Raw genomic sequence first — 13,708 nt, 5'->3', positions numbered from 1 at the left:
TACTATGTACAACATCCCCTTAACTTTCTGCTATAACCTACTGTTATCTGATTTAGTAATTTCTATGATATTATGCAAGGCAAATGCTGGGGGGGGGGGGGGGTCAAATGACATAGATACCTGGAAACATAAATGCTCCATCTAGCTGCCTACCCTCCATTTCATTTCTATTTCTACCTACCAGCTTCTCTACAAAAGTCTGTTTCATGCATCCACAACACTGTAACTGAAAAAAGATTTTACATGATTTCACAATCTCTTACTCTATCTTCTCAGATTTCTCAAATTATACATTTTTTTTTTGGTTTAAGGTACTTCATAGTTTCCACCATGTCCCTACCTTTCCTCCTAACCTCAAAGGTATACATGTTGAGACCTGTTATTCTCACTCAACTGATGTTTGACAGTGTTACTTCAACACTTTGATTGTACTCAGGAGACAACCTCAATACAATTTCTGTTCAGAGACAGGGCTTCCATACAATATCTGTAACCTGATTTACTTAGTTCAAACCAGGAAATGTATAGCATTAATGCTTTCAGAAAAAAATGTATTTCTTACTACAGCTGAGGAAAAGAACACCTTTGTCCAAACCGTTTATGGTTTCCTTCTGTTTGTACATTTTTCCACTAGCCAAGTTACGGTGCTATATTTTAGATGGAGATAATGTTTTCTCTTCTGGAGAAAATGCCAAAATACAAAAAAGTAAACATGTTATATACACAGTTAAGCTGTTATGATGCCCTTAATACATGGCAAAAAAATGCATGACTTCTCCCATTTCAGACTTCAGAACTGGTGAAATCTGCACCTGGGTGTACATGTGGAATTCTTTAGTGGTTGCTTAGGGAAAAACTCTTAGATACTCCGATCATTATAAGAATATGCTGTTGGCACAGAGGTTAAGGTTGTGAGCTTCACTTAGCTTGTTTGCTTAGTGTGTGACCTTGAGCAAGTCATGTAGCCATTGCTTACAGGTCACCCATGAAAAGGGAGTGTGTGCGCAGTGGGCCTACCCGGTTAACAACAAAGAAAGCAGATATAGAACTTTGGTGGCTTTTTCAATATGTCTTTTCTAGTATGTCATTCTGCCTTATGAAATAAAGCATTACAAAGTTGACATATATTTTCATACAACAGTACTGTATGGGAAATATAATTTTTCTTTTGAGCAGGAAAAAACAAAACTATATTTTAGCATTTATTGTTGAGTAGGCTAAGGTGCTTAGTAGTTCATTGCTAGTTCATTTTCTTGATATATGGAGATTGTTCAATCCAGGGAATGAATTTCAAAAAAAAGTAAAAAGAAGGAGGTGAACTTATTAAAATATAAAAAAAAAGAAAAAGAAAAATCGTCATCTAGAAAAAAAAAAAATCCAGATTGCTTTTTTGCACTTGTTTTTATTTTTTTATAAATTTGGTGATGTGGTACAAAAAATGGCTTAATCAAAAAAAGATGAGTTACAGTGTCTGTGCGAAACTCATTTGGGAACAGACACAGAATAACAGGGCAAAAAGTCAAAACACAGTCCTTCCACAAAACACCTGAAACAAAGAAAATAAAACAAAAATCAAAAAAGTCATAAAAAAAGAAGCAAAACTCATGCAGAACAATCATGGTGTGTGAATGCATACACAAACACACACACACACACACACACACACACACACACACACACACACACACACACACACACACACACACACACACACACACACACACACACACACAGAGTGTTATTCTTTTTGCTTTGCTTATACAGGCCATTTAGCAAAACCTGAAAATAAAATCTCTATTTGGTCATAGTGCAGTTCTTGCATTCTTTTTTTATCTATGAGTAATTTATGAATGCCAATTCAGAAAAGGCACTTCAGTACATTTTTTGTTTGATCACTTTTTTATTTTGCTCTTCAAATGAAGAACTGAAGAGACGAGATCTGGCTATAGTATGCCGATTGCTACAAATGTAGTTACAGTCGTTTTCTTGATCTTCAGTAGAAGGCTGAGAGAGCACGGATTGCTACAGTCCTATCAGAAGTCCTTTTTTTCCTGCTCTTCACTTAAAGAGCTGAGGGGATGGGACACTTTAGCGAGGACCGTCACCATCAGCTAGATGAGTGAGCCATGGCACTGGTGTTGACAACTTTTCCATCTGAGCGAAGGTAGTGATAGCGATCTTGAAGCTTTTGATTGTGGTTGTTTATGTGCATTTGAAACACAGGTGGACATGGATGACAGAGACGGAGCGAGAATTATTTTTTTTTAGCTTGAAGCACTTTACATTTGCTTAATGGCAGACAATAATAATTTGTCCTTTAAGTCCTTTAATATCATAACTCCCTGCCAGCCTTACCTTCCCTCTTACATTTTTTCCAAATTTCCCATAATGTCTGGCTGTCCCAGTGCCAAGGCTGCAGCTGTAGTACTGGTGTGCATCAGATCTCTGCTACTTAGGTTCTAGGTATGGCAGTGGTGGACATCAAATACCCATTGCTGAAGTTATAAATTCATCTCTACCTCCCATTCCAGTAGCCTAACAATGTGTCTACAACCCTCTCTGTTAAAACATACTTTTGGATATTCAGCATGGGTGGTATGTAATAATGGGCTGCTGCCACTCCCCACACTTTTAAGTAAAAGTATGTATTTGTCTTAGTTAAAAAAAAAAATTTTAGTTAAGCAGCTCATAGTGTAACAGCTGCATTTATCTGCCAGTGCCAAGAGAAATCAGAACTCAAGCACACATGCTCACAGCTTGACTTCTGATGTAGAACTTTAACTAAAAGAAAAAAAAAAAAGAAAAAACTCAGTCAGATACTTTAGGTAGGTGATGGGCATAATGGGGCTGATTGCTGATGAAATGATTGGATTGCACTGTTGTTTTTCTGTTGCAACTCTGGCTTTCCAGGCCTAAGTTGTATTTGGGTGAAGTAAGATATTTATTTATTTATTATTTGTTTACTGGGAAAGTCTAACTTAACAAGCCAATTTTCAGCAAAGGCATGGGGAAAACACTCCAGGCACATGTCTTTGTAACGTGGGAGGAAACTGGAGCGCCCAGAGGAAACCCACACAAATGGAAGGAGGACATGCAGACTCCGCACGGAAGGCACCCCAGATGAAAATCAAAGTGGAGTGCCATCTGCACCACTAGCTTACAAGCTCTGAGGTCTGGCTACTTTTTGTGGAAAAAAAAAACATTAAAACCTGGCAAAGTCAACAAGATATGGTGGGGGGGCAATGGGGATGGGGCTGTGCTTAAATGAAATGACTGGCCCTGCTGTTTACTGCTGTAATTCTGGCTTTGCAAGATTAATGTGTATTTGGGTAAGGTGAGCTGGCATACAAGCTGTGACTACTGTTTATGAGCAACAAAACTAAACTAATGCAACCATTATTACATTGTTATTTTAATCTTGGTAAGGTCAAAGTAGATACTTTAGATGGATAATTTGTATGATGGCTGTTTGTGGAAGAAATGCTCAGCCTATTGTTCTGTTGTTGTAATTTTAGCTTTGTAGGATTAATGTGCATTTGGTCAGTGTTGATGCAGCTGTAATATAGTCCCACCTTATTATAATTAGCCATGCCTCATTGCAGTTAGCCACACCCCAACACAATTAGCGATGCCTCACTTGTCTGTCTCCTGCAACCCTCTCTTGATTTGAAATCACCAGCTGTTACTGCGATCGGGAAGGTAATTAGCCCCTACAGCTTATTGCCTGAGCGCCTTCCTGTCCTTCTTTCTGCCCTTTCTGTTCAGAATGGCCTATTCACACCCCTCTGACACGATCTTCTGCATCAATATCATTTTCATATGCCCTCCCACCTCTACTTTTTTCAAGTGAGAAGAGTACTATCTCTTCTAGCTTCTGATCATATCTCTTCATTTCCATCTCACAGATCTTTATGATAGCCCACTTCTGGATTCCATCAAGCACCCTCGTATCCTTTTCCACATATGGTTTAAGAACTGCACACAGTTCTTAATGTGTGTTCTCACCGAGGTCTTGTACACTGGAAGCATTGCAGGTTTCCGTCTAGAATTGAGCCCCCCTAATAATACACCCCAGCATTCTGTATACTGCTACTGTAACTGCCATCTCATTTTGGTCCCAGAGATCCACTTCAGGCACATTTAATACTCTCGTATCCTTTTCTTGCTTTTCCTCTTTTCTTGGGTAGCTACTGCAGGCTGCATATTAAGAATGCCCAGAAATAGCTCCTCAACACCATGGACTGGATATCCACCACCTTCAGAACCTAGAACCTAAACACTATAGACTGGAAATTCACCACAGCTAGAACTTAGAACCTAAACACTGTGGACTGGATATCCACCACGGCCAGAATCTAGAACCTAAAATATCTGGATTGGATATCCGCCACGGCCAGAACCTAGAACCTAAACATTGTGGACTGGATATTCACCAAGGCAAGAAACTAGACCCTAAACACTATGGATTAGATATCTACCACCTCCAAAATCTAGAACTTAAACACTGTGGATTAGATAACTACTATTTCCAAAACCTCGAACCTAAACACTGGGGATTAGGTATCTACCACCTCCAAAACCTAGAACTTAAACAATGTGGATTAGATATCTACCACCACTAAAACCTAGAACCTAAACACTGGGGATTTGATGCCTCCCAATACTACAGCTGCAGTCTTAGCATTGGGGAAGACAGGGGCAGGCATTAACCAGTGCCCGCAACAGGCACATCAACACAAGAGTGTTGGACATTTGTTACTACCCAGAAGTTAAGCCTTAACACTGAGAAAGTGTTCAGACTTAGAGACATACCTCTCAACTGTACAGATTTTCACAGAATGTCCAGATTTTTGCCTCATATTTTTGGTGTGTTCCTCCTAAAATCTGTACCTTTCTGGCAAATAGCTGAGGATGGAAGTCATTAAATAATGACAAATATTTGAGTTTAAGACTCCACATCCTTCAGAAAATTCATGCTAATGCAAAACCTATTATTCTCTCAACTTTCTAAGTTTGTAAGAGCAATATTTAAAATCTGTCCCTATGTGTCCCTCCATTATTTTAGGCTTTGTCCAGATTTTTTGCTCTAAGAGGTTGAGAGGTATGCTTAGAGATCATCACTGGAGTACTGGGCATTGCCTAGTACCCAGAACATATCCCTTAATACTCAGACAGAGCTCAAAATTAGTGATCAACACTGGAGGTTTGGGCATTTCCTAGTACCCAGAAAGTAAACCCTAACACTCAGGTAGTACATTGACTAGTAACCAGAATGTACTCCTTAACACTCAGACAATGCCAGCAACTGGAAACCTAACAATGGAGGATTGTGAAACCACTATTTCTAGGAGTTGTAACCATAGCACATGAGGAATGGGCACATACCAATAGCACTAAATGGGGTGATGGGCAATTTTGGTAATTTTACAAAACATAAATACTTCACTAATTTGACATCATAAGACTGTGTCATTATGTTTGCCTGGAAGAGAGTAATTTGGTGATCGTGAGCAAGGTGCTATCCATGTTATTCTTGAATGTGAGTTTAAGCTGGGGGTGTTGAACACACTATGACAAAAGTAGAATTACATGCTTACATGCATTTTTGGATTCATATTCTAGAGAATGGTGTTCCTTATTTAAGGAGCTGTCCAGGATGGAAAGAAGTAATCTTTTGTCATTGGTACACTAGGCTAGATGGAAATTGGAAAAGGAAATGACAAATGGCAGTTGTTTTCCAAAGTGCAGTCTTCTTTATTTCAGGAATAGGACACTGATATGGTAAATATCCACCACTGTCTGACACTGGAAAGTTTAGAGGACTGAACAAAGTGGAACTAGTGTATGCATCTTTCATATATTTGGATAAACAGCTACAGACTGCAGCTTTTTGGAGAAGTTGAATTTTTTGTAATTTTTTTCTTACTTAAGTTACTATATGATGCAAACCAAAATATTACTGAACAAGAAATTAGGAACTCCAAAGCACTCAGTCTGCTAAGCAGACCAATTCACTGCTGTTCAGTTGAAGACGGATTAAGGCAAACTAACATTATACAGGCAGATGCTGGGGCTAATACTCATGGGTATGCTAGCATTTATGATCAGGAAACAATGATACCTACTAGCCTGATACTGACATTCCTTTTAAGGTCTGCTATGCAATTGCCCACGGCAAATGAAAAAAAATCAGACCATTCCTCTACAGAAAAAACAAATGTATAAGAGCAAATATGGACAGGTATGTGGCTTGGCATTCTGTGACCTGTTTTGGTAAGGGCTGGCTCTGTGGTGCAGAGGACTAAAATTCCAACTGGGACCTAGATGACCCAGGATTGAGTGGTGACCTGGACACTGGGGGGAGCCAGCTGAGGATGGTGGACATCAGAGCATATCACTGGGTCAGCAATTCTGGGTACAGGGAAGCTGCCTAGTATACTGCAGTGCTAGTACCCAACAGAGACTGTGTGTTATATTACAACAGGAACCGTGCTGTGTTAAGAAATGTGTGGCCACCATATACTGCTTTGCCATGTACAGGACACTGTGCGACCAGGCCAGTGTCTTCAGAGTACATGCTGAACCACAGATCCTGGAGCTGCAAAGCAGAGATTTTACCACTAATGTACCACCTTGACCCACTGTTTCAATTTAAGGGTATTGTCCTTCATATGCAAATGCATTATTTTGCATAAAGTGTAACTATCCTCATTTTACACCATTCTTTCAGTCTTACCAAACCTTTTCTCAGTCTTCTTACAAATGTTTGTCTATCATTCCTGTTACATATCTTTTGTTTTTATCAGTGAAAGACAACCTGTGCCCCTAATGACACTATAAAGGACTAACCGCAGAACAGACACCTGTGGTAGACTTACCACTTGCCAGTACACGTTATCTGATTTGTCTGATCAGCTTAACAAGATCCTGTAAATGCTACATCACAAATGATTTTCTACACAGGCTACCTTCCTAGAAATCATTCCAAGTCTTTTTCAAATTGTAATTTGTTCAATAATTTGTTGTGTTATACCATTCCAAATGCCTTGCTGAAGTTGAAAATACCACTTAGACCAACCATTCTTTCCTGTCAGTCAGAACATCCCTTCACCACTTCCAAATATGCAGTCTGGTTTCCAGAGCAACAGCAGCTGACCTGCGGCTACTGAAACGTATTGAGAAAATGTGCTCCTATAACTCTTTAAATATGCTCTTTTGAAAATTATTAGTAAACGTACTGCTTATCAGCTGCAGTTTTGTGTGCATGATGCAACTTTGCTACAAAGAAAATAATTAGGTCTCCACTGGTGACACATTATCTACTACTGCTCCCAAAGTTGGGTACTCTCTCCCAAGTAATAAATTACTACTCTGATAAAGAATTCAGGATGAAACTTCTTAACTATACAAAAAATCGGCACGGCCTTGCTTTAAGCAAGACAACAATAACATAAAGTCAAATCAACAATATAGTGTTTCCCAACATCACTCCTACAATATTTTTATGCAAAATATTAAATATAGAACGTTTCTTGTAGATAATGTACATAGTTATGAAATGTTTTCCTGCTTTTTTGTATTATATTATGGTATATGAAGTTGTTAATAAACTGTACCTATTAAATATCATTTCAAGCCTGCCTTTTCAATGCTCTTTCATGCTGCACAATCTCATCTGTCTTCTCATATATTTATACTCCGTACTGTGCTGTACATGTTTATTTTTATGTAATGTATATGTAAAATGACTTCCTGCATTATGGTTAAATGAGACCTCTTGGGACCAGTTCACAACCCTGGATGCAAACTTAATAAATATAAAGAAACTAGTGGTCTTGAAACTTTGTTGATTTCCAAAAATCATGAAACCCAGGTAGTCAAAAAATACTGTAAAAAAAAAAAGCTTCACAGATTGTGTAGTAGCTTATGTAAATTCAATACATTCTTAATGGAGTAATAATAGTTACAGAAAGTCCTGGTTTTCTGGATTTTTCTGGTCCTGGATTATAAGTAGTGTTTCCCTTAACTAGGATTTAGTTTGATCTAATCAGTAGTAGTTTGTGGGGGTGGGTACTTGTTCTAAAATGCACTTTATGGCCCTGTTTATACTGTTTGCTTAGAATAGGTTGGTTCAAAATGAAACAATACATACATTTTCCACACCTACTTTTAAGTATATAAAAGTTGGTATGTTTTATATTGTTAAAATATTTCTGATTTTTTGTTACTGAGGAGCACTTGCCTGTGATGAATAAAGGCTTGTTGCTTTGGAACACTACCTGGGTGTCATATTTTTTGGGAATTATTGTGACTGAGCTCATCAACAAAGTTGTAAGACCACTAGTTTCTTTGGTTTTTTTTTTATATTTTTTCCTCAACACTCGTGGTGGTGAGGTTGGAACTAGACAGATTCCTGTGCTTTTTCATTATTTATTTACTTATTTGTCATTTGGTAACCGGGTTAGTCCAGCTGAGCTAAAGGTGTGTTTTCATGGGAGACCCAAGGAGAAAAGCTCCAGAAAAAAAAAAAAAACATATTAACATTCAAATATTTTGGAAACAGAATAATAGATAGTTAAAGTATACTTTCAAAAAGCAAGAATGTTACATAAATATATCATTGCACAGGTTTACAGTAAGCAATGGGTTACATGACTGGTATATAGAAAAATAGTGCTGCTATAAATACAGAGTATAAATGGTAGAAGGCAGTAATATTTAGAGTAAGGAGAGGACTAAGGAGGTGTTGGCGGGGATTAAGTAGGGTCCTTGCATGGGCATGAACTGGAACAGAGCAGGTAGGCTTTAAGTTCAATTCTGAAATGGTCTGAACAGCTGATGTTTCGAAGATAAGGTGGAAAATTGTTGCAGGCTTGGGACACTGTGCTTTATGAAGAAGTTTATGTGCAAACTTAATACATAATAAAACTTTTGTTTATCACTAGATGGCACTGAAGGACAAGAGGCCTCTGTTAAGTTCTGCCCTAATCCTACAGTACTTCAATACACTGTGAGCACCAAAATTCTATATGCTAAAATTAGTCACTTAGTTAACAAATGAATGAATTAATTAATTAATTAATTACTTTGTTAACTAAGTGAACTGATCCACATGGACTATTACCAGCAACAACCTCTGGTCACAACTGAGAGGAAAAATGTATAATAAATATGAAGGCACACGTGTATTTCTGTTTAATGTAAACATATATTTCTTTTGAAAAACTACAACCCCCCTTGATAAAGGCATAATGTAAAAATATACATTGGTTCATACTAGGTTAACTACAATTACCCCATGTGAGAATCAAACCCTGCACCTTGTGTCTGTATCCTCCAATTATTCTATAAGAAAAGGCTGAAACATGTTGGCAGATAGTGGTGACTGGATTGTTAGCCTGAAAGCATTACAAATACTTGTATGTCCTTAAGATGTGATTTACATATTTCCCAAGATGCATTCATCAAAAAAAAATGTGTAATTACTTGTACTCACAGAGAAAATATGTCCAAATAATGATTGGATACATATATTTATGGTGTAATTCAGATGTAATTCAGACATCCGTTACATGTACAAGTTTTAATGATACATTTTTTTTACAATAAGAGTGATGGAAGTTAAGAGAGAGAAATGTGGGTCATGGTAGGCTGAGGCAGTGAAAGTAGATGGTGAGAGGACAAGGCTACATAGAGGAGAAATCGAAAAAGGATCACAGAAGTATCAGACAAGTGAGGACGATATGGAGAATAACAAAAGGGGCCTGGCAAAAGGGGTTCTTGGGAGAAGGCATGTACAGTAGGTTAAGGGAGGATAAAGGAGCTTACACTCTAAGTGAACAATATAAGTAATTTAAGTTTGCAAAAGTTGTGCAAGTGAAGGAATTACGGTGGGACTGAAGTGTAGTATTTAGGTTCCCCCATGCAAGGAAGCAATGGCATTCAGTTGCTTTAAAAAGCTGATTTCAAGGAGAGTGTGGAATTTTGGCTGGGTGGAAATGGACTTTAGATGAGGGACAAAACTTACCAGATCTTATTAACAGGTACCATGAAAGAGTGTTCTATAGAGTGGAGCTTATTCTGGGAAGTATGCAGGCTCTGAGCAGTGAGGTGAGGAACCTAAGGTTATAGGAGGAAGCTCTCTCTGACAGCCTGCTAGCAAAATATGGTAACATGTCCAAGATGATTAGTCTGTAAAAGAATGAAGCCAAAAGAAGTGGAGTTTTTTTTATATAGATCTGCTAAGGAGCCACTTAGATATGACAGAACTGTGATGTTCTACTTGTGAGGAGAATGTTATAAATCTATGGATATTATTTCCACTGGTTTGTGTAGTAGAATTTTTTTTCTTGATGTTGAGGCAATAATGGGGAGTCTTTATTTTAAATGAGGGGGGAGAAGAACACCTTTGCTTACAACAAATCTTCTTTCATAGGATCATACAAAGTTTCTAGGCTATTGGCCCTGAGGTCCTTACAAGCCTAGCCAAGAATTTAGACCATGCTCCAAAAAGTCAGCATCCTATGCCACTGTCCAGCAGGGACACAGGTGGAATCCCAGGGGTGTATTTTCTGTTCCCCATTCAATTATCCAGGTTGTGCTTAGAAAGGGTTAATGAGGTACTCTGCTTACCGTGAAGAGGGAGGAAAGTTATCCACAGGCAGCAGCTTCTTCTTCCTTTTTTGCACCTTTCCTGAGACAAATTACTTAGAGGCAGCAGCTTCTCTTATTCTCAGTTTCTGGTCTACCCTGAGACAGGACACTCTGGGTAGAGATTAGAGAAAGGTGTGTCTCACTCTGCTTGTGCAAGTCTGCAGATATGGTATGTTCTCCTTTAACTGCCGACTGATGGGAAGCTTCATCTTCTTCAGCCTGTGAGAATTTGCTATAATCCAGCCCCCCTCATTCAAGGTATGCATTCCTATGAGTTAAAAGGCACCCTCCATCAAAGAGGCAAGCAGCGACAAGGGTGGGATTTAAACCCACGTATGCAGAGCACAATGGATTAACAGTCCATCGCCTTAACCACTTGGCCACCTTGTCTAAGGAAGGCCTTTCAGAAGAAATTAACAGATTTTTTTTTCACATAAAAGCAGTTTGTTTACTCTGAACTAACAACATCCAACCATAAAGTTTGCTCTCCTGCATCTTGGAAGAATCTTTCCAGGGAGGATAACACACAACACCAACTCACAAATTAACAAGTGTCATTATAAAATAATCCAAGTGATGATAAATCCTGGTACAACACACAGCCAAATACACTTGAATGAATAACCATGCTGAAATACAATACTTCTTTATTAAACACAACCATGCAGAATATGATACAAATTAATAAGTGAAATGTAAATTCAGGAATGCTGACTATATTAAAAATATTGACAATGGACAGGAAGTATTTATATTAAAGTTTAATACTTTCAGCCTTAATGGGTTGAATTCTAGTTATAATTGGGAAAAAAATCTAAATTGTTCTAATTAATTTATTGATTTTAATTGTGATGTCATTTTTGTGCTGTATTTAATTCAAGTGTTAGCGTTGTCTGTTATCCTCCCTGAAAGGCTTTTGTCAAGGTGCCAGGGGAATAAACTTTATGACTGGACCTTATTAGTTTATTATTTTGTTTCTTTGTCATTATATATATATATATATATATATATATATATATATATATATATAAAGTTTGCATACTTTATCTTTGCTTATTTGAATTTAATACTGGAAAATTAGGCCAGGGTCAAGCCACATATTGCATACATCTCAGATGTCCAGATTTTTGCAGAATGTCCAGATTTTTGCCTCAAATTATTGGTCTGTTTCTCATAAAATTGTAGTTTTCTAGCATATCATTAGCAAAGCATTGAGGATTCAAGTCAGAACATAATGACAGATATTTGAGTTTCAGGCTTCATATCCTTCAGAAAATCCATGCAATTCAAACTCTGTTATTTTATCAACTTTCTACGTTTATAAGAGCAATACTTAAAAATTGTCCTTATTTTTGCGCCTTTGTCCCTCCATTGTTTATGGCTTTGTCCAGATTTCTTGATCTAACAGGTTGAGTGGTATGATACCCAGATATCCATAATGTTGGGCTATTTAAATAGAATCTTAGTTTCTGTGATCCAATTGGTTGGGAAGTTGAAAATTCTTTGAAATATGCCAAATATCATGACCTTAGCCCTTTTGGTAATGGGCAGAAGTTTAGGGCCTTGCTCCAATCTGATAGAAGGTTGAGGTCATGTTCTATGGAAGTTTCTACATCAGTAGAAGAACACCTAGACTTGTAAATCACTATGCTGTCTGTCTAGAGGGTCATTGGGAGGTGACCGAGGCCTGAGGGAAACCTGTTAATGAATAAGGAGAATAATGGGGGGAGAGAAGTTATACATGGAGGACTTCTATTTTGGAGGGGTAAGTAGGGCATCTGGTTACTCCGACATGAACTTTGAAGTGTCTGTTTGTCAAGAAGTATTTAAACCATCATAGAACATAGATACAGATACATGCATAATGCATCAAATTTAGATAGTGTGAGTGGTTTACTAAGTCAAAAGCTTTAGTTAGGTCAAGGGATAACATGCCTATTTGCAGTCCTTTATTCTTGTTTTGAAGAATGTCATAAATTAAGGTGCAAATGGCAGTCACTGTGCTTTAATTAGTGATACTTGGACTATAGAACTAAATTTCCATGTTTTCTGATGGCATACCTTCATAATTGCAATACTATGGGCCAGATTTCAAAAGACTTTCTCACAGTGTAAGTGTAAGTTCTGATGTAGGCCTGCCCTGATTCCAAATGGCTTCTCCCAGTGTAAGTGACTTACTCTGGTGTAAAGCTTATCTATAAAGCAGGCTTACATTGGGCCACATAAAACATGCATGTACAAAACTTCATTTGGTCCAGCCATTGTTTCAATGCATTTTTTTGCTTTTTTAAATTTCAATTGTTTTTGGTTTATACTCACTATTAAAAAACTGCAGTGGATTATAATTCTGAACTTTTAATACATTGTTTCTTCCAGTCAAGCGTACATGGTTCGAGTCCTTCCCCTCTTCATTTGACTATTGTGTGACTCTGAGCAAATCACTTACCTGGATAGTGTTCCCAGGTTACCCTTGAAGGATGATACTTGTGTCCCATGTTTTTTTTTTTTTTTGGTTAGCAGATGCATAAAATAAAATGTTTTTGATTTTGAATTTGAAGAATTAATTTATTTGCTTACTTTTTGTCTTTTGAGTATATTCATTTATCTTGCTATTTGTTACAGATGAACCAAAAAAGGAATCAAACTGCAGTTCTTGGTTCAGACCTATATAGCCTTACTGCATGACCAGATAGTACACATCGGTTTTCACAGAATGCACGTTGTGCTGTTTACTTCGAGGACTTTACCCTGCTTTTCTTACTTCTCTCCAGTCATATTATTGCAGTTACTATAACAATTTCATGTTTTGCATTGACAAATATTCATTTTATTGAACTATTTGTCTCAATTACTAATTTTCCTCCTTTTCATACTGCCTACATCCCCAGATGCTGTTTTCTGTAGGTTTTAGGCTATGCTCCACTGTTCCATTTCTGTCTGTCATACTTTCAATTTCATATCAACTCTCTTAACTCAGAGTAAAACAACTTAGTTTCAGAATAAGCTAAATGATTTAATGTTATTTCTTTGTCTTTGTTCCCCACCCTCTCTCACT

General features: G+C 37.5%; 1 non-coding gene across 1 annotated transcript; it reads right to left on the bottom strand.

The window, feature by feature from the left end:
* Positions 1-10,961: 10,961 nt before the first annotated feature.
* TRNAN-GUU lies at positions 10,962-11,043 on the bottom strand. Its single transcript has one exon. It is a non-coding gene; the product is annotated as a tRNA-Asn (tRNA).
* Between the last annotated feature and the right edge of the window lie 2,665 nt (positions 11,044-13,708).

Source organism: Protopterus annectens, chromosome 7.part0, assembly GCF_019279795.1.
Source record: "Protopterus annectens isolate FY-2018-M chromosome 7.part0, PAN1.0, whole genome shotgun sequence".
NCBI classification, from domain to species: Eukaryota; Metazoa; Chordata; order Ceratodontiformes; family Protopteridae; genus Protopterus; species Protopterus annectens.
This window is presented reverse-complemented; position numbering and strand designations above follow the sequence as displayed.